Source organism: Ochotona princeps, chromosome 2 (assembly GCF_030435755.1).
Source record: "Ochotona princeps isolate mOchPri1 chromosome 2, mOchPri1.hap1, whole genome shotgun sequence".
NCBI lineage: Eukaryota > Metazoa > Chordata > Mammalia > Lagomorpha > Ochotonidae > Ochotona > Ochotona princeps.
The window spans coordinates 124,839,744-124,864,208 of record NC_080833.1 but is presented as its reverse complement, the minus strand read 5'-3'; the positions used below and the strand labels follow the sequence as shown (position 1 = coordinate 124,864,208).

The 24,465-nt window shown below is 48.7% G+C and overlaps 1 pseudogene; it reads right to left on the bottom strand.

Moving 5' to 3' along the window:
* The window catches only part of LOC101536152 (paired box protein Pax-7-like), a 39,678-nt pseudogene extending 31,533 nt beyond the window's left edge, over positions 1–8,145 (bottom strand).
* Positions 8,146–24,465: the final 16,320 nt, after the last annotated feature.

The window sequence follows — 24,465 nt, the reverse complement described above, 5'->3', positions numbered from 1 at the left end:
CACTGTCCAGTCAAGTTCAATGGCCTCTTAGGGAGGCCCTCTCAGGTTTGAAGGCAGAGCCATCAGAGTGTCACCCCGATCAGTTAGAAGCTCCAACATATCATCCGCAACAATCCAGGTACGATGAGACTGGTGCAGAGTCCACTGATTGACATAGTCCATCTTAGAGTTTCCCCTTGTCCAGTTTTTCGCTGCAAACATATAGCTGAGGTGATTGATTGATCTACTCCATCTTCTATCTTCTCTTGGTTAATGTTTTGACTCCTCTATTTTGTTCAAGTGAATCCCCAAAGAAACTTTGAGGTGTTCCCAGTCCAGGCTCCTACATGTACTAGTAAGCACAGTGCCCGCCACAGTCCATCACTCCAATCAGCTGGTGGTTGTAACCCCTGGGTTGGTTCTATTCTCAGCCCCGACCTCCACTGGAACCAATGAGTATTGCAGCCCTTCCCGGCTCTGCCCATCACACACTCGTCCCTCACCTAAACCAGTGGGAGGTGTGCTGGTTGGGTGCTGCATTCCCTATTGGCACAGGCCATTTCACCTTGGCATTTTGTGTTTTGTACTGTTTTTATCGCAACCGAACCTGGCCAGACCCCCACACAGTTCCAGCACTCGGATTTGCCAGTGGATGACGTGAACTGACTCAGCCTGGTCTGCCCCCAACCCGAGCCAGATGTATGCCAGTGGGTCACTTCCCAAAGCCTCTTCTGGGTTGTTTACCTCCATGCTTCCAGCGTTTATTTCTAGGGTCAGTGTCCTGTCAGAGGAACTGTTCAGATTCCTCCATCAGATCCCTTCCTGGTGTCAGGCTTCACGCATACCAGCAGGTCCTTTGGCCAGCACTGTTCTTCAACCCATTCTGGTTCCTGCTGTTGAGAGTTTCAGCCCAGCAACGGCTCGTCCATACCCACATATAGCTCATATATGGCTCAGTTGGGATTGAAACCTAGCCGAGTCCGTCCCACATCTACCCTGGTCCACCAGAGCACCAAACTATGTTGCGGTCTAACCTGGCATGGTGCATCAAGTCCGAATCCATGTTTGTGCCAAGGGATTACAACTATGACCCAACTCAGCCCCTTTCCAGTTCCTGCGCCCCTTGGTGGTAATCTCCACCCAGCCAAGGCCTCCCCCAAGCTCCACAACCAGGCCTGTTCCCAGCCAGTATTAAGTATGCCAGAGGTTGCTCTGGGTCAGCCCAGCGGGCCCCATAGACTGTCATGCCTCCTGCATAGACTCCACCAGCCCTTCTAAACCATCCAGTGAGGTCAGAGTTTGCACAGGGATTGGTCCACACATACCTGACACATTCTAGCCCCAAGTATGGTTCTCAAATGCCAGACAATGTCATAGTCTTGCCTTCTTTGACCCCTCTGCTGATCCATCCTTCTATCAGGTAATGGGGTATCCTGCTGGACAAGCCAGGAATTTTGCTTTTGAAGGGACTGGTGTTGGTAATCTGCACTATAAAGTGACTACAGGTTTTTCAGAGGAAGATTTACTGCCATTGAGTATCTTAAGGACTAATACACATTCTCAGAGAACTGTGGGTTCAGCATGGAGTGACTCATGTAGCATATCAAAGAAATCAAATTCCAGAATTTCCTGGCCGGGCGGCCAGCAGGAGCAGCCTGGAGCCAAATGGCGCACTGGTCGCCCGTAAGCCACTCACCCCATGTACATACGTACGTGGTGGTAAGCCTGGCTGTGCCAGGCTGGACTGGTGGCGGGGCACCCGAGCGCCCCGGGCAGCATGGCTGCCCGAGGGTTGAGACGCTCAGGCCTCCGCCCGGATCCTCCTAGCTCCTCCCCCACTCCAACCGCATGGCGCGCTGAGGAGGTCCAGATCACTTCTCCACCAGCAATATTTCAATACAATTCCCAGAGAGACCCTGAGCATTCTACAGTGTGGGAAGTTGGGGACAGACAGGTGCATGGAGGCTGCCTACTGGTCCCAGGGGAGGGGCTGTGGTCTGTGGGCAGAGCCGTGAAGTTCAAGGGTAAGGTTGCATCTTTTTGTCTGTCCACTTGAAAGCAGAGAAACAGTCATGGGCTTGGGAGGGGCAGTGCACTCACCCTGGGAGATGCTGGAGGTGGGATAGGTGGAGTCTGGCAGCTGGTAGGGTGGCAGCGTGGGCATGCCGGTGGGTGGGAAGCCTCCTGGCAGAAGCTGGTTGAAAGCAGCCAGTTGGTTGGCACCTGCCTGCTTACGCCAACGGGCACGGCAGTTGCTGAACCAGACCTGGGGGGTTGGGTTGGGTTGAGATCAGACAGGACCGGACCCTCAGCCTGGCTCCCAGTGGAAAGCTGGAACCCAGCAGGATGAGTGCACCAGGCCCCGCCTCCTCCCCTGCCACAGCCTTGTGCAGCACAGGCACTTGCTCTAGTGGACGCCATTCCCTTTGTCTTCACCCAGTGAGGAGTTCTTCCTATTAGTCCCACTCTAGAGGCGAAGAACCTGAGACCCAGAGAGAGCAGGGGCTTGGCCCTGGACAGGGCAAATCGCTGGTCCAGTGACATCTGTGGGCCTCGGTGTCCAGAGCTCTTCCCATAGCGTGGCTGACCACACCCCAAAGTATCATTACCCCACCTCCTCCAGGAAGCCCCCGGGGAGAAAAGCAAGTGGCACACCCAGAACTCACCTGCCTTGCAACTCAAGACGCACAGGTGGAGCCCAGGACCCAGCCTACAGGAAACACACACCCAGGGATTATAAAGCAGCAGCAGGAAAGCAACCCAACCTCTCTGAATCTCTCTCCTCCCTGCATGGGCAACCATGCACCTGTCGGTCCATCTCCACCCTCGGAAATTCCTCTTCCTGAGTCCTATTGTACAGATGGAGAAACCAAGGCCAACCGAGACTAAAGAGCCTGCCCATAGCCACATAGCTGGTCTGGGACAGACAGCTGAGGTTCAAGCCTGAACCTGGCAGGCCTTTCTCCTGCCCTTCACCCAGATGTGCAGGCCTCCTGGGTCAGGGCTTCGGGGGCTCAGCTGAAATGAATCCCCTGCTTGGTTCCCAAATCTGTGCGCCTCACTTAGAACCAGGCACATCACCTGCCTTCTCCCAGGAGGGTTCCTATTTTGTGTTTCCTCCCATGAGCACTTGGGCCATCTTCCGCTGCTTTCCAAGACTAGCACAGAGCTGGATCAAAAACAGAGCAGCCAGGACTCCAACAGGTGTCCACATGGGATACTACAAGGGGTAGCTTAGTGCACAGTGCTGCAGCGCAGGCCCCCGCCTGTTTTTCCCAGATGTCTTTCTTTGTAAGGATGGCCTGCCAGTGCAGGGGTCTTCAAAAGACTTGTAGCAAAACATTTGCCTGTTATGAAAACCCCGTGCACAGACTTCTAAATGCACCAAAATAAACACTTTTTAAAATGTATTTATCCAAGGACTTTTGTATATTTATTGTGGAATGCACTGATTTTGTTAAATGTAACAATACAGATAACACTGGGATGTGGAACTGATGCTGTGGTACAGCAAGCTACTGCCTAGAACGCCAGCATCCTGTATGGGTGCTGGTTCTAGTCCTGGCTGCTCCATTTCCAAGCTGGCTGGCTCCCTGCTCATGCGCCTAGGAAAGCAGCAGAGGATGGCCCAAGTGCTTGAGCCCCCGCACTCACATGGCAGACCTGCAAGAAGCTCCTGGTTTCTGGCTTCAACTGGCTCAGCCACGGTCATTTTGGCCACTTGGGAAGTGAACCAGCAGATGGATGACTGTGTGTACGTGTGCTTGTAGCACCATCTTTCAAATAAACAAATCTTAAGTTTGTGCCCATCAGGTATTCTTGTCCGTGGCCCCTCTTTGCTCTTTGCAAAGAAGCAGCCTTCCTCCTCCTTCTCATCTTCTCTTCCCTTTCTTCTTCTTGGCCTCTCTCCTTCTCATCTCAGAATCTTGCTGGCATTTTATGCTAAGAAAGACACTGAGAACAGCACTGAGTGGCTCTCAGCTGCTGGGCTGTCCTCTGCCCGAGCACAGTGCACACAGCTGCTGGAGAAGTGCCGTGAGCTCAGCAGTGTCATGCAAGAGACCATGAGGAGGGGATTCCAACAGCACCTCTCAGAATCCAGGAGGACTTCCTGAAGGAGGAGGTCTGCCCTTGGCTGCCAGTTCTCCCATCTCTTCTTCCACATCCTATTTCTCCATCGCTTCCCTCTTTCACCAAATACAACATGTCAGTGGAGAGCAGGGACGTTGGAGCTAACTTCCTGGGTTTCAATCCAGCCTCTAACTCCTCCTACCCTAAGATACGCTTTTGGCACCTCTTACAAGCAGCCCATTTACAGATGGGGAAGCCGAGGCCCCCGGAGAGGCACACAGGCCCTAGAATCCTGCTGGAATCCCTGGTCAAGCAGGAATTAGTGGAAAGCCAGGGCTGGGTTTCCAAGTGGGATCCCAATCCTAACACTCAACTCAGACACAGGGCTCAGCAGGCACCGACTGCTTACGAAGTTGGGGATGTCCCCTGGTCCTCTGACATAGCACAGAAGAGCAGAGAGATGTGGGTCTTGTCCCAATATGACCACATCAGACCATGTCTCCAGGAAGCTACTTTCCTTGGCGCCTCTCAGCTTTTTCTCCCCACCAAGGCACAGTAAGAGTGGCTGAAGAGTGGCGGGCTGGGCGCAAGCTCCCTGGGACTGGCTCAAGACTGTCTCACCAGTGAGTTCCCTGGCACTTGCCAAGTGGGAGCTCTATCCAGAGACAATAAAGAAGTTAAGAGCAGGTTCCGTGTCGGGGCTGAACTGGCATCCAAGCTGCAGCCCAGCTGCCCAGCTCCGGGTGCTGAGTGACGAATGGGGAGACCCCAGGACCCCTCAGACCTGCAGCAGCGGTTTCTGGAAGATACTCAACAGGCTCAGAACCACGGCACTCACGGCCGAGGAATCCATTCCCCTCCAAGGAAGACACACACAAGGCTGGGATCATCCTCCAGCCCCTGGGAAAATGGGGGGCTTTAAAAAGGGAAAAGGGACGTTGCCATGGCATTATGAGCTAAGCCTCTGCTTGCAGTGCCAGAATTCCACATGGGCACTGCCTGTTTCAGCACTTCAGATCCAGCCCCCTGATTATAGCCCGGGGAAGCAGTAGAGGATGGCTCAAGTCTTTGGACCCCCACACTCATGTGGAAGACCTGAAAGAGGCTTCTGGCTCCTGGCTTCCCATCTGCTCAACTCTAGCCATGGCAGCCATTTGGGGAGTGAACCAGCGGACAATCTTTCTCTCCCTTTCTATGTAACTGACCTTCAAATTAAAAAAAAAATCTAAAAACAGGTGGAGGAAGGGTCTGTGAGGGAATCACAGGCCCATGAATTGCCCAGCAGGCTGCAAGGGGAGGGGAGTGGAGCTGGAGGGAAGCAGGGGCAGGCAGCAGGCCTGGGACATGTCCACCTGCTTCCACGTCTGCTGGAATGCCCGCTCCTCGATGGCAGCAGTGGTGGCATGTTGTGCCCAGTGCCCCCGGCAAGCTTCTGGCACACCGTGAGACCCCAATGAATGGGCACCCAAGGAACAGGCCCAGAGCCACCAAGAGCAGGCTGGGTTTCCATAGTAACAGCCCAGGGACCAGTCCCTCCGTGGGCCAGAATCCCCTGACCTTCTCTGTGTGTGTGTTTGCATTTAAGCATTTCCTCCTCACAAGAGTGGTAGACACTGCTGTGATCCTCGCCACTCTGAAGATGAAGACAGGCAGAGAGGGCTAGCGGTGAGGCTGGAGTCCACACCGAGGTGCCTGGCCAACTCCGCATCATCCACTCACCCCCCCACCTCCCAGGAGCCGCCAGCAGGCACATGCTGACACACAGGACTGCCAAATCCCAGAACTAAAGACCCAGGCATGCTGGGGTGGGGAGTACACCTCCCAGGTTCCTGCTCCATCTGTCACCTGCAGCAGGAACCTACTTTCCAGGCCCCTGGGCCATTGAAACTGCCCTGACTTGAACACTCCTGTGACTGGGAACTCGCCACCTCACGGGCACCCCTGACAGCCAGCAAGGAAGGATGTTGTACACTTATGGGGTCTTGGTGGCCACCTAGTTACAGACAGGACGCTAAGTCTCAGAAAAGGAAGCTGATTGGGTTCCCATGACATGCTGATCAGAGGCAGGGACCTGCAGGCTCTCTCTTGAACTCTCCATCAGGTGTGTCTCTGGCTTTTGTCTTTGACCAGCCTTTGTTCATTCCTTGACTTCTCTGTTGAGAAAGCTCTGTGGTTCAGCGAGCAGCCCCTGCCCTGGCCTGAGGTGGGTGGGGAGAAAGAGTATGTGGCTCTGAGAGCAGATGCAGGGGTGGAGGTGGGGACAGGGGATGGGGTCCTCTACAGTGCAGAGGGTCAGCCTTGGCCCTCAGCGTGGCTGCTCTTCCATTCCCAGAACCCCTCCCTGTCGGGACCTCTAGTGACACCTGCTTCTGGGTCCCCGGGGCCAATAAAAGCAGCGGCCTGACAGCAGGACATTTTACAAGGAGCGGCCAGGCTTCAAGGTGGTGGGAAGCCAGCTGCAGCTGCCAGACACAGGAATGAGACAGAGCCCAGGAATGTGCCCAGAACAGCTGCACGGGGACCAGGGGAGGATGGGGGCACAGGCAGGCTAGGATATCACCCTGGGATGGGGAGATTTTGGCTGCTAACGCCTGTCTTCCCCTCCCGCTCCCCCTCCTGCCCTCTACACCTGACTTGGGTTCTCCCTCAAAGGTGGCCAAGGGCCTCCAGGCTGGGAGTGGGGGAGGGGAAGTGAGAATGGGGGGGTCGGCTCCTAGAGGGCTCACTGTCCCTTTCTTCCCAGGGCTTCTGGGTTCTGAGTCAATGCTGGCCTTTTGGAGATGACCACATCCAGCTCTGCCCACCTGTAGCCCAGGGACATTCCTGAGCTGTCCTGGCCATGTGGTCTGAGGCTCTGACAGGCTATTGGTGCAAAGCCCGAGTGCTAACAGGCGGCATCCATCAGGTGCCCAGGGAACACGATTTCCCTGGCATGGCAGCTCCCCCAGAGAGCAGCAAGGGGTGGTGCCTCTCTGCCTTGCTGCCCTGTCCACCAAGAAGATGAGCCAAGAGCAGGTTCCCCGAGAGTCATTCATCACATGCCATCGGCTCTCCCTCCACCCTCCCCAGCCTCAGCCCCTTCCACTGGCTGGGCTACCCCCATCCCTCCTACCGGCACAGACGTAGTACCTGGAGCACAACCAGGCACTTCCAGGAATCTGAGGGCTCAGCCCAGCGGGAGGGGAGAAGCCCAGATTGTGGGAGAGGGGCATCCCTGCCCCCAGAAAGCTCTGCTCTCCCCACCTATGCCCCTCCCATAGCCCTGCTGGTGCGGAGCCACACACAAGGCAGGGGTATGTCCAGGTCTTGAGTCTGCCCCCGCTTTTCTGACTCCTCAAACTCCCAGGATGTACCTTCCTGGGAGGCTTGCGTACTTCTGGTGATGGGAACCTCATTACCTACCTAAGGAAGCCCGGGCAATCAGAACACTTCCCCTCATCTCATCAGAAGCTGGAGACGAGACTCACACCCTTCCTAGACCCCTTTTCCCTCTGCCTTCCCTTCCCTGCCGCTCTCCTCGGACTGTCCACCTTTGCAGTTGGCCAACATTTGCCATCTGGGAACTCTTCATCAGGCACTGACATTGCCTGTCCGTGTGGCCCCTGACCACCTGTAGCAAGCATTCCCTCCAGGGGTCGCCCCCTGAACTCACCTACCCTGTCCTGGGAAATGCACCTGCAGCAGGAAACACCCCCACTCCGGCACCACTCACCTGGACGCGTGCCTCAGTCAGCTTGGTCCTCTGCGCCAGCTCCTCACGGGTGTAGATGTCCGGGTAGTGGGTCCGCTTGAAGGCCTTCTCTAGCTCCTCCAGCTGCTCGGCCGTGAACGTGGTCCGGCTCCGACACTGCTTCCGCTTCAGCGGGAGGTCGGTTCCGACTCCACATCTGAGCCCTCGTCCAGCCAGTTCCCTACAGCCAGGGAGAGGGAGCGAGAGAGGGCAGGGGGCCTTGTGAGGGGCACAGTGGTACCCACTTCTGGGCCCTTCCTGGGCTGAGGAAGACATATGTTCACTCTGGTGCTGCTTCCCAGCCTGGAGGCCAAAAACAAACCGCCACCCCTGGCAGCAGGGGGCTGCTCTGTGTGGCCAAGCATTTCGGTTGCTCCCTTCAACATGCAAGGATGCTGCATGATTCTGACACAGGCCGGGCACTTTCATAGAGAAGCAAGCGCGATTCTGTCAGAATTCATAGAATCGTGTTCTCCCAGATAGAGTACCATTGTGTTTTAACTCAAGCCTGAATTTGACAACAAATTATTTAAGAAAAAACCGGAAAGATGGATCCCTCCTTTGGGCAACCAACACACGCCTTTTTGTGGGACCTCCATCCCTCCTCCCAGGGTAACAGGCCAACCTCCACGGCGGCAAGGCTCATGTCTTCCTATGACACACGCTTGTACAGCAGTTTTCTCCCATGATGCTCATCTAAGTCACAGTCCTTGCATTTTGGGGGAAATATTTCACAAGCCGAGGAAAGCAAGGAGGAAACACAGATGTGTGCCCGCAGCTGGCCCTCTGGAAGCTGAGCTGCCAGGCCTGGCTCTGCGCTCTGTCGCAGATGACTCCAGAGAGGTCACGCCCCTCCTTGGGACTTTGTTTCCCCACTCGTGCTGTGAAGCATTTGGGTTTGCATTTCCACAGTCCAGGGTCCATGAGTGGCTGGAGGAGACCTCCCCCAGATGACCACGGTCAGGGCCCTGGCCACCACACCCCAGCTGTACACACAAAGACCAGGAGGCTGCCGCCAGCTCACTGCCCTACCCTAGGAGGGGACTGTCGGGATAGGAGCAAGCCCCAGCCCAAGGGACAGGCTGTGGAGGCTACAGCCCAGCCTGAGCCAGATGTTCGATAGGTAACACCCCTGGGTGCTGAGCTGCCTTCGCCTGCCATCCTGTGCCTCCAGCACGACTCCTACCCCACAGACAGTGTCTGTAATGAGTTCCTCAGGCAGAGCTCTCAGGCTGCACCTTCAGCATCCCCCAAAGGAACTGGGGGAGCAGTGGGAGGGGTTGGCAGGAGAGGGAAGAGGACCATCAAGGGACAGAAGCGCGAGCAGACCACAGAACGCACTGCTTTCCCTGACTTCTGCCTTAATCCCCTCTCCTCTCTTTCCTTTTGGATCTTTGGAATTCCCAGAAGCCCTTAGATTTTGCTTTTCATTTATTTATTCATCTATTCACACCTTCATCCATGGAGCCCCTGCTATGGGTCTGTGGGGCAGGCTGTGCTCAGAGCCTCAAAGGTAAAGTGTATACTTGGTAGAGGGGAACACTGAGTCACACACCCCAAGGATCTCTGTTAGCATCCCCCTATGCTCTCCTGACCCACCAAGTCACCAACCCAGTCAAGTTCCTTCCAACTTCAGCACTGCATACATAAATAGGCCTCAGCCCCTCCCCTAGGGAAAGCCCTTTGCTGATCCTGCCCCCACCCCCCATCCACTCACAGCAGAAATGAATGGAGCCTCTTATATGTGGAGTGAAGGGAAGCAGGGACAAAGCAACACAAGGTCTGTAGAAGGGCATGATGGGTCACTGCTGAGTCCACAATCCCAACCAGCAGTTTGGGAGGTCAGGCACCTGGAATGGCATCTAATCTTGTCCAACATCCCCCTGCCCCAGGTCCCTTTTCCTCTGTCCTGATAGCTTACCCACTGGGAAGCCACTTGTGCAATGTACTGGCCACTGCCAGGCTATGCTCATGTGATGTTGTGCCATGCCACTAGGAACCGACGATAAGAGAACCCTCACCATTGCCTGTCTCTTCTCTGAAGGCAGGGATCTGGGGTCAGATCTGACTCTTCCTCTGTCCGTTCCCAGCCAGGACTGCCAGCTGCCTGCCCCCTCCCGCCCTCACCAGTCTCTGTGAGCGAATCGCGTGGGCACATGTGGCATCCCGGGGCCCCTCACCAGCATGTCTGGGACTGCAAGTGACCTCTAACTCATCCTATAGCTTCATTTCCTCGCAATTATTGCTAGCCTCGATCACCTGATGAGAACAGAGACCGTGAGCCTGTGGGGCCTCAAAAAAAGAAGTGGGCTATGGTGGGCAGGACCAGAGGCCAGCACAGCAGATGGGGACAGGCCCCAGGCTGGGTCCCTTCGCTGGCAATCCTGGAATTCAGACAGTAGCTGAGTGGGTTGGGGAGCAAATCCACCAGCAGAGGCAGGCTGCAAAGCTGTGAGGTCAGCCAGGGAAGGGAGCCATAGTCTGAAGGAGGACACATAACTATCTTGGGGTCTAGTGTTCTAAGTCCTCTGTTCAGCTCTACTCCAGTGCTGTCCAGCTTTCTACATTCGGCGGGGGGGGGGGGGGGAGTGGAACATGTGGTGCTGGTCCCGTGAGTCCAGCACTTAAATTTACACTGCAATTGAAGAGCTGAGGTAATCATATTCGAGTACACAGAGTCGCAGGGCTGACAGGGTGGTGAAAAGGATTAAGCTGCAGCCTGTGACACTAGCATCCCACAGCAGAGCCAAATACTAACCATAATTCTTGCCCATCCATACTACTAGCCCTAACCATAATCCTAGCCAAGTCCTATTTGCAGAATTTTAATACAATCTAACTGAAATGTGAGCATTAAACTAAACATAATGCCAACCATAGTCATAGACCCAACTGTAACACCAGATTTAAAGGCAACACTAAAGATTCCCTTAATCATGAACCTCGACGTATTCCTGAAACAAACCTTCCCATAAAGACAACCCTGTCTGTAACTCTAAGCCGAGCTCTATGCTTCAGCTAACAATACCCCTAGACCAAATAATGACCCTACTAAGAGCATCCCCAGTTCAAACACAAATCAAACTCCTAACGTTAATCCTAAGTTTTGGGATAATCATAGCCATCTCCACATGTGTTAGCATAACCATAACTATCACCGTAGTTTTACCTCTAGTCCTAATTCTTGCTGAAAACCAGGTGCAGGCAATTTCAGAGTTCAGGGTTTGGGGGCAAGTGCCACTCCTCACAGTGTGGCAGCTGTGGGGGGTGCCCCTGCGGGGTCGGACCCAATGCTGGGGGCTCATGCCAAAGACACTGCCGCAAGGCAGTGAACGAGTCCTCGGCCTCCCCCAGGACCCAAGACAGCTCTTTCCTCAGGGTAAGTGTGCCATGAGGGAACTTGGGAACTGGGTTAAAATTCCTAGCTCCACCCAGCTGCTAATATCTTGTGGCTGGGTGAGTCTGGGAGGGGTTTGGGCCTTGGGATTTGGGGGCAAGTGCCTCTCCTCACAGTGTGGCGGCTGTGGGGGGTGTCCCTGCTGGGTCGGACCCAATGCTGGGGGCTCACGCCAAAGACACTGCCGCAAGGCAGTGAACGAGTCCTCGGCCTCCCCCAGGGCGACCAGTGCACCATGTGGTGCCAGGCTCTGCCTGCTGGCCGCCCGGCCAGGGAGCTCTGGGGTATTGGTTGTCTGAATCCCTGCTTAGGTAGCTACTTGAGTCAAGGACACTAAGTCACACTGTCTAAGGCAGAGGCCAGGACAAGTGAGGGACTGAGACAAGCTGAGTCACAGCAACCACTGGCAGGCGCATGATCTATGGCTAGGAACAGGCTCAGTTGGGGAGGTAAGGGGACTTCTTAACTGGGTTGAGGTTCCCACCAAGGGGCATGTGTGCTGGAATGGGGGCTGCATTCTATTTAGGAAACAGTTGCAATCTCCCAAGGCACTAGTGTGGACTGGGATTGGATGCACCAGGCCAGGCCAGACCCCAACATCATTTGGTGTCCTGGAGAACCAGGGTGGATGTGGGACTGACTAGGCTGGGTCTTAACCCCCTACTGAGCCATGTGTGAGCTGTACGTGGGTATGGACGAGCCATGGCTGGGCTGAAACATCCAACAACAAGAACCAGAACAGGGTGAAAGCCAGCAAGGAAAAGCCACTGTTCCTGCTAGGACATGAGGTGAACTGAATAGGGCTGGCTCAAGGACCCCCTGGTATGAGCAAAATCTGGCATTGGGAGAGGTTCTGATGGAGGAGCCTGGGCAACTCCTCTGGCAGGACACAGTCCCTGCAGGCAAGCGCAAGAAGCATGATAGGAAACAGCCCAGAATAGGCCATGGAAAGTTTCCCACTGGCATACATTTGGCATGGGTCAGGAGCAGACCAGGCTGAATCAGTTCATGTCATACACTGGTAAATCCGAACACCAGAACAGAGTGTTGGTTGAGCCGGGACTGGTCGCGACAAAGCCAGTGCACACTATGCAACACTAGGGTGAGGTTGCCTGTACTGGATTTGACTGCAGCACCCAACCAGCACACACGAGATCCAGGAAGGGAGGGGCAGAGCCAGCGGGGGGATTAAGGGGCTGGTCCCCTCACCAGACAGCTACTCCCACTGGAGAGCTTGGGCTGGGATGGGCACAGACCAGACTAAGCAAGGCTGCAACACCTGTGCGCTACACGTGGACTAGATCAGGGAAAAGCCAGGCTAAGTGGAGGATTCCTGCTGGTGCAAGCATAAATTAGAGTGGGTGAGGGATATTTGGGCTTAACCGCAGCATCAACTGGCAGAAGCTGGCACTGGGGACTAATTCTGTCAAGTCAAATCATAGAACCACCTAAAGAGTGCATAAACCAGGACTGAGAGAGACCTGGGAGGGAAATAGTGGGTTCCCCCCTCTTGGGTCACTACTCCCATGGGAGGGCATGAAAACTTAGACTGGGGGCTGGGGTGGCTAGACAAAGAGGCACTCAACAACATCCATGAGGACTGGAGAGTTGAGTTGGTTAGCTGGAACTAAGCTTTAATACCCACTGACAAGTACAAGAGCCAAATAGGATGTGGGACAGACTGGACTAGTCTGCTATACATACTGGCAAAGCAGGGTAGGGGGCGGGCCTGGTGGGGGTTATTGTGGGTCACCCCGACTAGGCTGCAGCTCTCACTGGTTGATGCAAGGGCCGAGTGTGTGCTGGGCAGAACCAGACTGGACTGCAACACCAATTGGTTCCAGTGGAAATCAGGACTGAAAACAGAACCAACCCAGCAATTGAAACCACCAGCTGATCGTGGTGATGGACTGTGCTGGGCCCTCTGCTTGCTAGAGCATACAAGAATCTGGTCTGGGAATACCTCAAAGTTTCTTTGGAGATCTCCCCAATCGAACTGCTGGACTCAGAACCCTAGCCAAGAAAAGACAGAGGACAGAGCAAGTCAATCAACCACCTCAGCTATATGTTGGCAGCGAAATACTGGGCAAATGAAGACTCTATGATGGACTGTGTCAATCAGTGGACGACTTCAATGAGTGAAACTGGCAGCGATTCATAACTGGAGAACTATTAAAACCATCTGAGCAAGGATCTCAGAGCATGCCCCACATCCGGGACTTGGGGTGGGTGGGAAACTGGGTGGGGCTTCTCCGTCAATATCCCCCTTTACCTCAGATGCATGATGGAAACAATATGGACATAATAGTATTACCCACTTCCCTATACCCCCTGAACCTTTTTTTTTTTTTTACCGTAATTAACTATGTAAAGATTGTCAACAAAAATACAATAAAAAAATATATATAAAACAAAAAAAAATTTCAGAGTTCAGGAAGGGTGCATGATTGGCAAAAAAGAAGACAAGGAGAGACACAGACCACTACAGTGTGATGGTCATAATAGGCAACTCAGAGTAGTTGCCTTCTTTATTTTATAGGAAGCATCACAAGGTTTTACATGACATCCAGTTGTTTTAATACCACACTTTGATTAAAGAATGATTAGCAAAATAATTCTTTAAAAATTATCATTTTGCTTTATGCATATATTCTCAGCAAGCCATTGCTCATCCCACCCTGCAGTCACCTGGCTGAAGCCAGGAACTCCACGGTTGACAGCACATGTGGTTACAGAGTGACAGGTGATTAACATTTATGCAAAGCCAATTTTCTCTAAACTTATACTAATATTAGCTAAAAATCAAGAATACAAAATTTGAAAGGAAGTTTATAAAATAAAGTAATTTATGAGAACATATATCATAGATTCTTATTAAATGTTAATTTAGTCATAAACTGGTTAATTTTCACCTTCATCTAGCACTGATGCAATTGTTATATTTTCTTTTTTTCTTTATCATTGCTGTTCTTTTGTTAAAGGTCAGTGAAAGGGTGAGGTCAGCTCAGCCTTTGAATGAACAGAGGGTCTTTACAGGAAACCTCTTTTTATCTTGTTAAACTATTTTCTTTTCTTAAATATAAGTGCCAATTTAGGGTATATATTTAAAACCATTTTCCACTATGAAATCCCAACATTAGCCTCTCTTTAGATGATGTTTTATATGCATTTTGCTTATATGGTGGAACGTCACAATGTGTCATTCCATGTAATATAGCAGTTTGAGGCTGAGCAGTAAATAAAATCTTTGTACCTCCAGGATTGCCATCTGAATCTAGGATATTATAAAGATATTTCCTCAGGAGAACATTACACATCCTAGGGGAACTTCCAGGACACATATGAGAACATGCTAAGAGGATTGGGAAGAATATAGGCTCAAATGCACCACTGTATGCTTTTAGCTGTGTGTCAAGACCATTTTACCATCACTTGATTAATAAAATCAGTTTCAGAGGTTATACCAGATAAAGATATGATGTCACATTTGTAGAAAAATAACAACACCATCAAGAAAATTTCATGAAATATCAGAGAGCTGATCAAGTGTCCATACAATGGGTTGAGGCAGCAATGAGGTGATTAGAGAGACATTCTGCCAGGCCTTGCCATGCAACCAGAGACTCCTCACAGCCTTGTTAACTGTGGAGCCATACTTCTTACACCTTTGTGTCATCTGCCCCGACTGCATGTTTCTAGAATTCTTCCAGTGTTGAAGACAAAGTTCTATGAAGCCATGGGATTAAGACCCAATTTGATATGCATTTGCAGCACAGCTTTCACTCCTGTTCCACACACATCTTATCTGAATGCCATGCATCCCAGTAACAATCTTTTCTCAAGTTTTCAAGCTGGTACATGGAATCTATTCAACAACCACATTGTTTCTGAAGTTATTTCCAAGAGTAGAATTCTTCTGAAACTAGCATAGGAATGTTGCACCTTCTGGTATGCAATGTTCACCCATACCTTTCTCTCCACAATTGTAATACACAGTCATCTTACAAATGTGAGCAAGGACAGACTCTGATTTTTATTGAAACTTTTCTTGAAAGGAATTGTATGCTAAGAAAAGTAGTTTGTACCACATTTCATAGACCATGAAACATTTGTTTTTCTGGGAACTCAACACATTGATCACAACTGATTTGTTCAAGGAGCATTTCACTACCCATACTACTTTGTTTTTTCTAAGATTTAGTTTATTTTCATTTCAAAGTCAGAAACAGAGAGAGTAGGAGAGACAGAGAGGAAGATCACCTGCCCAGTGATTCACTCCCCAAGTGACTGCAATGGCTGGAGCTGAGCCAATCCAAAGCCAAGACCCAGGAGCCTATTCAGGGTCTTTCTCACAGGTGAAGGGCACCAAGGCTTTGGGCTGTCCTTGACTGCTTTCCCAGGTCATAAGCAGGGAGCTTGGATGGAATGCGGGGTTGCCAGGATTAGAACGTATTCCTATATGTGTTCTCAACAATTCAAGGTGAGAACCTTAGCTACTAGACCACAATGCTGGACCTCATGCCACATTCATCATTCTCATGCAACAGTTGAAATACATGTTGTCACTGATGCTAGTTCAATGAACCAATTTAGTCTTTCCATTTGATAGTGACTGTCACAATCTTTTTCTTCTGTGAGATCAGCAAGTGTTGCCTGTTACCAGAACTCAATCTATATGTTACACCAAAGCAAACACAAGGAGAATGAGTTCTGGAGTAAGCAGAACTCCTCTGTTGTAGACAAGATTATATGAAGTCATGGCATCCAAGTCGAATTTGATATGCATTGACAATATGTTTACATTCTCTTAGAACACAAAAATCATATGAATGCTATGCATCTGAGGAAATAGCCCTGTCCCAAATATTCAAACTCAGCATAGAAAAGGATGCTATGCCCTCTGGAATGTTGTTTCCACCAACATTGGTTTTTACATGTGCATAATATGCCATCAGCTCTTAAGACACAGTGCTATTAAAAAGATGAATTTATCTACGAAACAGAGTGTTTAACTAGTTCGGTAGAACTTCCTCCTTGGTTTCACTGTGAATATGAAACAGAAAACTTTCTCACAAAGTTTTCCTAAGAGTTGCTTGCCTGCCATGGGCCAGGTACCTTGGCTAAACAGGCTATTCATCCACCTTTCCAGTGGCAGAATCCATGTAGGCACTTGTTCATGTCCCAGCTGCTCCATGTGTGATCTGAGTCCATGCTTATGGCCTAGAAAAGCAGTGGTCAATGGCCGAAGTTTGTTTTCTTTCTTTCTTTCTTTCTTTCTTTCTTTCTTTCTTTCTTTCTTTCTTTCTTCCTTCCTTCCTTCCTTCCTTCCTTCCTTCCTTCCTTCCTTCCTTCCTTTTTTTCTTTCTTTCTTTCTTTTTTACATTTCTGAAATGGGTTAATCCTTTAAGACTTAATGATTTTTATTTTAAAGTCAGATATACAAAGAGGAAGAGAGAGAGAGAGGAAAATCTTCTAAGCACTGATTTGCTCCCCAGGTGGCCACAATGGCCAGAGATGAGCTGATCCAAAGCCAAAAGGCCAGAGTTTTCTAGGTCTCCCATGAGGGTGGAGGCTCCCAAGTCTTTGGATGGCCCAAGTATTCTATACCCTGCAGCTACACAGGAGACCCAAGTAAGCACTGCTTCAGTTCAGTTCAGCTCATTGTGGCCTCTCTTTCTCTCTGTAAAGATGCCTTTTCAAATCAAAATAATTTTTTGTTACAAAAATTGTTGCCTGCCAAAGAATTGTCCTGAAATTTATTGAATGCTGTGTTTTCTTTGTGTTGATATTCTATCAAGACAAAGGTTTAAAACACTATTCTCTGTGTATTCACAAGGAAGGTTTCATTGCTGTCATTATGTAACTCTTTTAAAGGATGACCACAGGTCCTTGGGACGCTGCAGCCACATGTTAAACCTGGAATAGTTCCTGGCTCCTGACTTTCAATGGCTCTGCCCCAGATATTAAGGCCATTTAGAGAGTGACTGAAGAATGGAAAATGTTTTGCTGTGTGTCTCAGGCCTTTTTTTAAAAAATATTTATTTATTTATTTATTTATTTATTTATTTATTTATTTATTTAAAAGGCAGATATAGAGAGAGGAGAAGAAACAGAGAGGAAGATCTTGTGTACAATGATTCACTCACGAAGCAGCTACAACAGCTAGAGCCAAACCAAAACCAGGAGCTGGGAGAATCTTCTGGGTCTCCTACATGGGTGCAAAATACACATACTTACTTACATAGGAAATATAAACTACATTGAAGCAGAATTTGAAAAACCAAATCAACCAATGAACAAAATTCACAAGGAAAACTTCAGGCCCAGACTTGTACAATACTCCAGAACTCAAGAAAGAAAAGCACTGCTTCATTTCCAAGATGTTCACAAAGGAGGATAAAAAAACAAAAAGAAACCTGTTTGACTTTCTTGTCTGAGTTCAGCATTACTTAGATGACACAGTAGTGTCAGGACTTGAACTAACAAAGTTAAAAAAGCTTTATGAAAAAGTCCACCAATATTTTAAGCAAATATTTTAAGCAAACTATGGAAGCAGATGAAATCAGTAAACAATTAGGATATTCAAAGAAGATGATAAGTGGTTAACATTCCAAATTAATTCAGTAAGTAATTCATATGGAAGGCAAAATTTTAAGAAATATTTATTTATTTTTATTGTAAAGGAGGATATACAAAGAGGAGGAGAAACAGAGAATAAGATCTTCCATCTGATGGTTCTCTCCCAAAGTGAGCGTAAGGACTGGAGGTAAACCAATCTGAAGCCAGAAGCCAGGAGCTCTTCAGGGTCTCCCACATGGGTACAGGGTCCCAAGGATTTGGGCCGCTCTCAACTGCTGTCCCAGGCCACAAGTAGGGAGCTGGATGGGAAGCAGGGAGCTGGTATTAGAACCGGCACTCACAGGTGATTCTGGGTTTTCAAGGTGAGGACCTCAACCATTATGCTGTCACGCCGGGCCCAGGAATGCAAAATTTTAAAAAGTCCATTAGTATCAAATGTTAAAAAAAGTTGCTTAAATAAAATTCAGCTCCTAGTGATAAAAAGAACCTGCTAGCAGAATGACAGAAAATGGCAATTTTACTACTATAACTGAGGCTACAATGCATGTATAATGACTAGCACTGCTAATATATAACACTGAGAGTCTTTCCCTTGAGTCAACCTAGACAAGGTTTCTTCTTCTTCTCATTTTGTCTGTTAAACATTGTTCTGGATATGTGATTGGGAAATTCAACACAGAAACAAAATTGTATGCATAGTGGCCAAGTTCTAAGCAGCAGAACTAACAATCTGTACCAATGACCCTAAAATTTGTAGAGATAATCCAAGAGATTCAAAAACCAAGGAGAACCTGAGAAGAGAATCAAGCAAGGTTTCTATATACTAATCAGACACAGATATGGAACAACATCGAAATACAAAATACAGACCACAAAATAAACATCGGTAAGAGAAATGACATTGAAAAGATTTATTTTCAAATATCTTTCCGCTTTAGAATTTGAAAAGTCAAATGAGGGGCCCGGCGGTGGGGCCTAGTGGCTAAAGTCCTCGCTTTGAACCCCCCGGGATCCCATATGGGTGCCGGTTCTAATCCCGGCATCCCCACTTCCCTTCCAGCTCCCTGCTTGTGAACTGGGAAAGCAGTCGAGGACGACCCAAGTGGGAGAGATCTGGAAGAGGTTCCTGGTTCCCAGCATCGGATTGGCACAGCATCGTCCCGTTGCGGCTCACATGGGGAGTGAAACATCGGATGGAAGATCTTCCTCTCTGTCTCTCCTCCTCTCTGTATATCCGGCTTTCCAATAATAATAAAATCTTTGAAAAAATAAAAAAAGAAAAAAGAAAAGTCAAATGGGGCCCCATGCGATAGCGTCGTGGTTAAAGTTCCAGCCTTGAACTCACTGGGATCCCATATATACGATGGTTCTGATCCCATCCAGCTCCCTGCCTGTGGCAGGGGAATGCAGTCCAGGAGGGCCCAAACCTTTGGCACCCACATGGGTGGTCCGGAGGACACTCCTCTCTCCTGGGTTTGGATTGGCTCAGCTCCAGCGTTTCAGGCACTTGGGGAGTGAAACATGCCATGGAAGATCTTCCTCTCTGACTCTCCTCCTCTCTGCATATCTGCCATTCTAATAAAAATTAAAAATGGGCCCGGCCGTGTGGACTAGTGACTAAAGTCCTCACTTAGAACGCCCCGGGATCCCATATGAACGCCCGTTCTAATCCCGGCAGCTCCACTTCCCATCCAGCTCTCTGCTTGTGACCTGGGAAAGCAGTCGAGGACGGCCCAAAGCTTTGGGATCCTGTACCCGCATGGGAGACCCAGAAGAGGTTCCAGGTTCCCAGCTTCAGATTGGCATGCACCGGCCTTTGTGGCTTACTTGGGGAGTGAATCATTGGATGGAAGATCTTCCTCTCTTTCTCTCCTCCTCTCTGTATATCTGATTTTGTAATAAAATAATAAAATATATCTTCAAAAAAATATTTAAAGAAAAACATTCAATGAACCAACGTCAAAAAACCAACACAAAAAAGAAAAGTCCCAAAACATAGTGAACATTCAGTAAATTGTAACAAATTGTTGGGGTTGTCACCCATTTTTTGGGATTCTAGACTTGAACAGGATCTTGAACTGCAGAGGGAGGAGAGAGGCCAGCAGGTGGACTTACCTTAGAGGTGATAGCAATCCCTGCTCTTCTAAAGCTGAGCTGCAAAAGAGGAGGTTGAGATGAAGCCCCACCCCTTTGCCACCCTCCCACTGAAAAAGCAGGTGTCCGCCCTTAAACCCAGGGCCGTTCTCATTGCCTGCGCTTGTTCTGACGGTTGTGCAAGCGACCCAATCACCCGCAACCTTGAAAGCCCAGAGAAGAAGGTGGGCTGATGTTTTGAGGTTCCACCATTCCTGCTTGGCTGGTTCTGATTCTGAGAGAGGCCCAGGGAGCTGAGCCAGTGCTGCCCTGGGAACTCCCTGCCCCACAGGAGCCCTCTGGAGGACACCAGACTCCTCAGGAGCTGGGAAGTGGTGAGTGTGTGCGCACATCTCCTTAGGCCCCAGGGCAGGAGGGGACAGGAGGAGGACCTTGTTGTCCCACTCGGCAGCCCTGACCTTGAACCTTAGGACTCCCATCTTTCCAAATTGTGCAGTGAGGAGGGGAGAGTGCCCAGGGACAGGTTATCCTTCATGTTGGTCTGATTTTCTGTCTGTCTCTCTCTCGGAATTTGAGATTTCTGTTTTCCTTTGGTCTAATTCAAAGCTGATATTTAAGGATCGGTGCAGAAATGATTGAATTCTTGGTTGTCTCAGCCTTCCCTAGCTAGGAAGGAAATCCGTTGCAAAGGCTTGAATAAATGCCAGGAGAATGTGCTTGGGGTACCAGAAATTTCATTTTACTTCAATAAAATTGTCAGTCATAGGAGTCTTTGTACCCACAGAGAATTTTGGTGAAGGAGCAATTCTGGTGGCCAGAGCACTTAACAATTTGTGAGAGTATTTGGTTTAATGAAAAGTTATTTTTGCACTCAGTATATGTCACAAGGACCTTAAGATGATAGGGATTTACTGGGACAAAGGAGTAGCCCTGATTCTATATAACATGCCCACCCAGAACCAAGATAAGCTAATGTTAAAGAGATAGGTCTGGGTGGGGTTCCCACATAACTTCTTGAAGGGGATAAAAGATCAGAGAGACCTAACACCTGCTCTCCACTGACATTAACCTGCACCTGTGTGTATAGTTTGTGCCTTGACTCTGAGGCCTCTATTGCCAGTAGAAGAAGAAAGAATTGAGTTGTTAAGGATTTCGTTGTTGGTGTTAAATTTGTATATAGCAGCATAGCACATCCGGTGTTAGAAGTGCTAAGAGAAAATCACAGTGGCCCCAAACATCACTGGGTTTGGGTGTGCTGTTTCAAATGGGAACTAAGAAGCTTGAGGTGACACTGCAGGCTGTGAGGGGTTCTCATGCCACACTGTCACATTGCTGGCGGCTTAGGATTCCCTCAATCAGTGCAGTGAGCCCTCTGGTCACTGTGTCCTCAGTGAGAGTGATCCACAGGGCCTGGGAACCTGAGTAAGCTGCTGAGTGTGGATCTCCCTGTGAAGTGTAAGCAGGCTGCTTCCCAGAGCTCATTCTCTGTCCTGTCCTAGTGCTTTGCTTCACAGTTTGCCCACTTGTATAGGATTGCTGCACCCTTATTTGGATGTTACATCTTTGTTCTGTTGCATGGAGCCTGAGTTTATTCAGTGGTCTCAGAAATAATAGGAAATTCTTGACAACTTTATTTTCTGCCAAGTTTCAGTAAAACTGTAAGCTCTTTAACTGAATGCATTTGTCAGTTCAGGTCTTGGTCTCTTTTACCTCTGTTCCCAAAAGTGACTAAGTCCTGGTTTTGTCTAGTGTTTGAGTTTTTTTTTTAAGATTTATTTCATTTGTATTGGAACATCAGATATACAGAGAGGAGTAGAGATGGAGAGGAAGATCTTGCGTTCAGTGATATACTCTCCAAGCTGTAGCAAAGGCCAGAGCTGAGCAATTGAGCAGGATCCTTGAGCCTTTCCCAGGTCTGGCATGCAAATGCAGTATCCCAAGACTTTGGGGTATCCCTGACTGCTATCCCAGGCCACAAGAAGGGAGCTGGATGAGAAGTTGGGCCATTGGATTAGAACCAGTGCCCATATGGCATCATGGTATGTGCAATGCATGTGCTTTAGTCGTCAGGCTACCATTCCAGGCACAGGTTTGCTGTTTTTGATTACCTAAAATTTGTTTCTTTGGCAATGTGGTAGCACAGCAAATCAAGGTGCTGCCTGCATATTGGTAGCATGTCAAGATCTAGCTGCTTCAGTTACAATTCTACTCCTCACTAATACATCTGGGAAAGTAGCCTAAATAGCTCAGAGTGCTAAGGTCCCAGGTTCCTGTTGGGACATCAAGAATCAGCTCTAATTCCCTTGCTTTAGCCTGGCCCAACAAGTGCTGTCATATAGGAAGGGAATCAGTAAATGGATGATATCTTGTTCTCTCTCTGCCTTTCCAATAAATAAATATACTTTATAAGTATATATTTTGGGGGCCGTAAGGAGTGGCCAGTGGCTAAAGTCCTTGCCTTGAATGCGACTGGATCTGATATGGGCACTGGTTCTGTTCCTGGCAGATCCACTTCCCATCCAGCTGCCTTATTCTGGCTTGCAAACGTGGTCGAGGACAGCCCAAGGCCTTGGGAATCTACACCTTTGTGGGAGACCTGGGAGAATTTCCTGCATGCTGGCTTCGGATTGGCATAGCACTGGCCATTGCGCTCAATTGGGGAGTGAATGATCGGATGAAAGATCTTTCTCTCTGTCTCTGCTCTTAGTATATCTGACTTTCCAATAAAAAGAAAATAAATCTTTCCAGGTCTTCCAAGTGGTTAATCAGGTCCCAGGCACTTGGATGATTTCCCACTTCTTTTCCCTGGAGATTGACAGAGATCTGGGTTGGAAGTTGAACGGCTGATTCCATAAGGGATGCTGGTGTTACAGTTGGCAGCTTTACATATTATACCACAATGCTGGCCTTTGCTTTCGTCTTTTTTTTTTTCCCTGATGGCAGTATATTTCTTGCCTTTACTTCTCATATGCTGATTCCTGCCAAGTGTTTTACATATGTGGAAATTTTCTTTTGTTACAAATTGTGGATGAATTCTGATGCTGTATGAGGTATTGGTAAGGCATAAAGATTGGAGTTTAACATTTCCTTGCTCTGCACTTTGTTCTTTTGTGATTCTCTAGGACTTGGTTTGACTCCTTTCTTCATGTGCATGTTAACTAGTATGCCTGTGTGATCACCTTGCCAAGTAATCACCACCATTGGCTGGGCATTGACACTGCAGCATTAACTTGTCCTGGTTCCTGCCAGTTGGTGTGTACCTTCCCTTTCTGTTCTGCGAGATTTTCCTTCCCATAAAGTGCTCCTCTATTTAGGATCAGTGGGAAGAAGTATGTGATCCTCTAAATTATGTGTGTATGTAAGAAGCTGCACATTCTCAGTTGTTATTTTCAAATTATTTCTTGTTCTCATCATTTTTTCTAAAAAAAAAAAAATTATTCTCTTCTTGCCTGTAGAGTTCTCTGAGAGGTGTCCTGTGAGTTTACTTGGCATTCCTTTATATGTCAATTGATTTTTTTACATGTACATTAAAGAATATTTCATTAAATACACACACACACACACACACACAGAACTTCTTTTTCTTGATTTCCCATCCAAAATCTCACACCTCAAGTGACTCCAGTGCCAGAGCTGTGGTGAGCTCAAATCAGGAGCCTGGAGCCTCTTTTGGGTCTCCCACACGGGTGCCATTTCCCGAGGCTTTAGGCTGTCCTTTCTGCTTTCCCAGGCCACATGCAGGAAGTTGGATGGGAAGTGGAGCTGCCAGGACAAGAAGCAGCACCCATATGGGATGCTTGTACATGCAAGGCAAAGACTTTAGCTGCTAGATTAGGGTGCTGCGCGCCCAGTAAAAACACTTTTCAAACTATGCTGCTGTCATAGTTATGGATATCCTATGGGTTAAGGCAAATAAAATCATAAAGTCAAGTTCCATTGTGGGATTAGGAGCGGGAAAGTGTCATTGGCATTTTAAGAACTTTAATTTGGAACAATTACTAGAAAGCTGTATAGAATATAAATATATATTATATCATTTTTCCATATATAGGTGTAGACAAATTTGCTTTAATTGAAAGGTGTTTTCCTTCTACTGATGTATTAACAGTAAGAAGTGTTCCAGTGGAAGTCCTTACCTGGAGTCCTATGCAGCTCACTGTAGAAATAGAGAAATACTTTATACCACCCCATTCTTTCTCAGTAGCATATATTTTAGTGACAGTATATTTTTCTATGATATTTTGTAATTTGAACAATAGTAACGATAGTTGTAGAAAAATAAGTTAGCACTTGGCAGTCACATCATTGTTTATTATTATTATGTAATTTTTATTGGAAAATCAAATTAACAGAGAGGAGAGACAGAATGAAAGCTCTTCTATCACCTGGCTCACACTCCAAGTAGCCCCAACAGCTAGAAGTCAGCCAGTCCATGGCAGGAGCAAAGAATTTCTTCTACGTCTCCCATATGGGTGCAGGGTCCCGAATCATTTTGCCATTCTTGACTTTTTTCACAGGACACAAGCAGGGTGCTGGAATAAAAATGTAGCAGTCAAGATATGAATCAGCACCCATATGGTCTCCTGACACATGCAAGTTGAGGACTTTTAGCCAC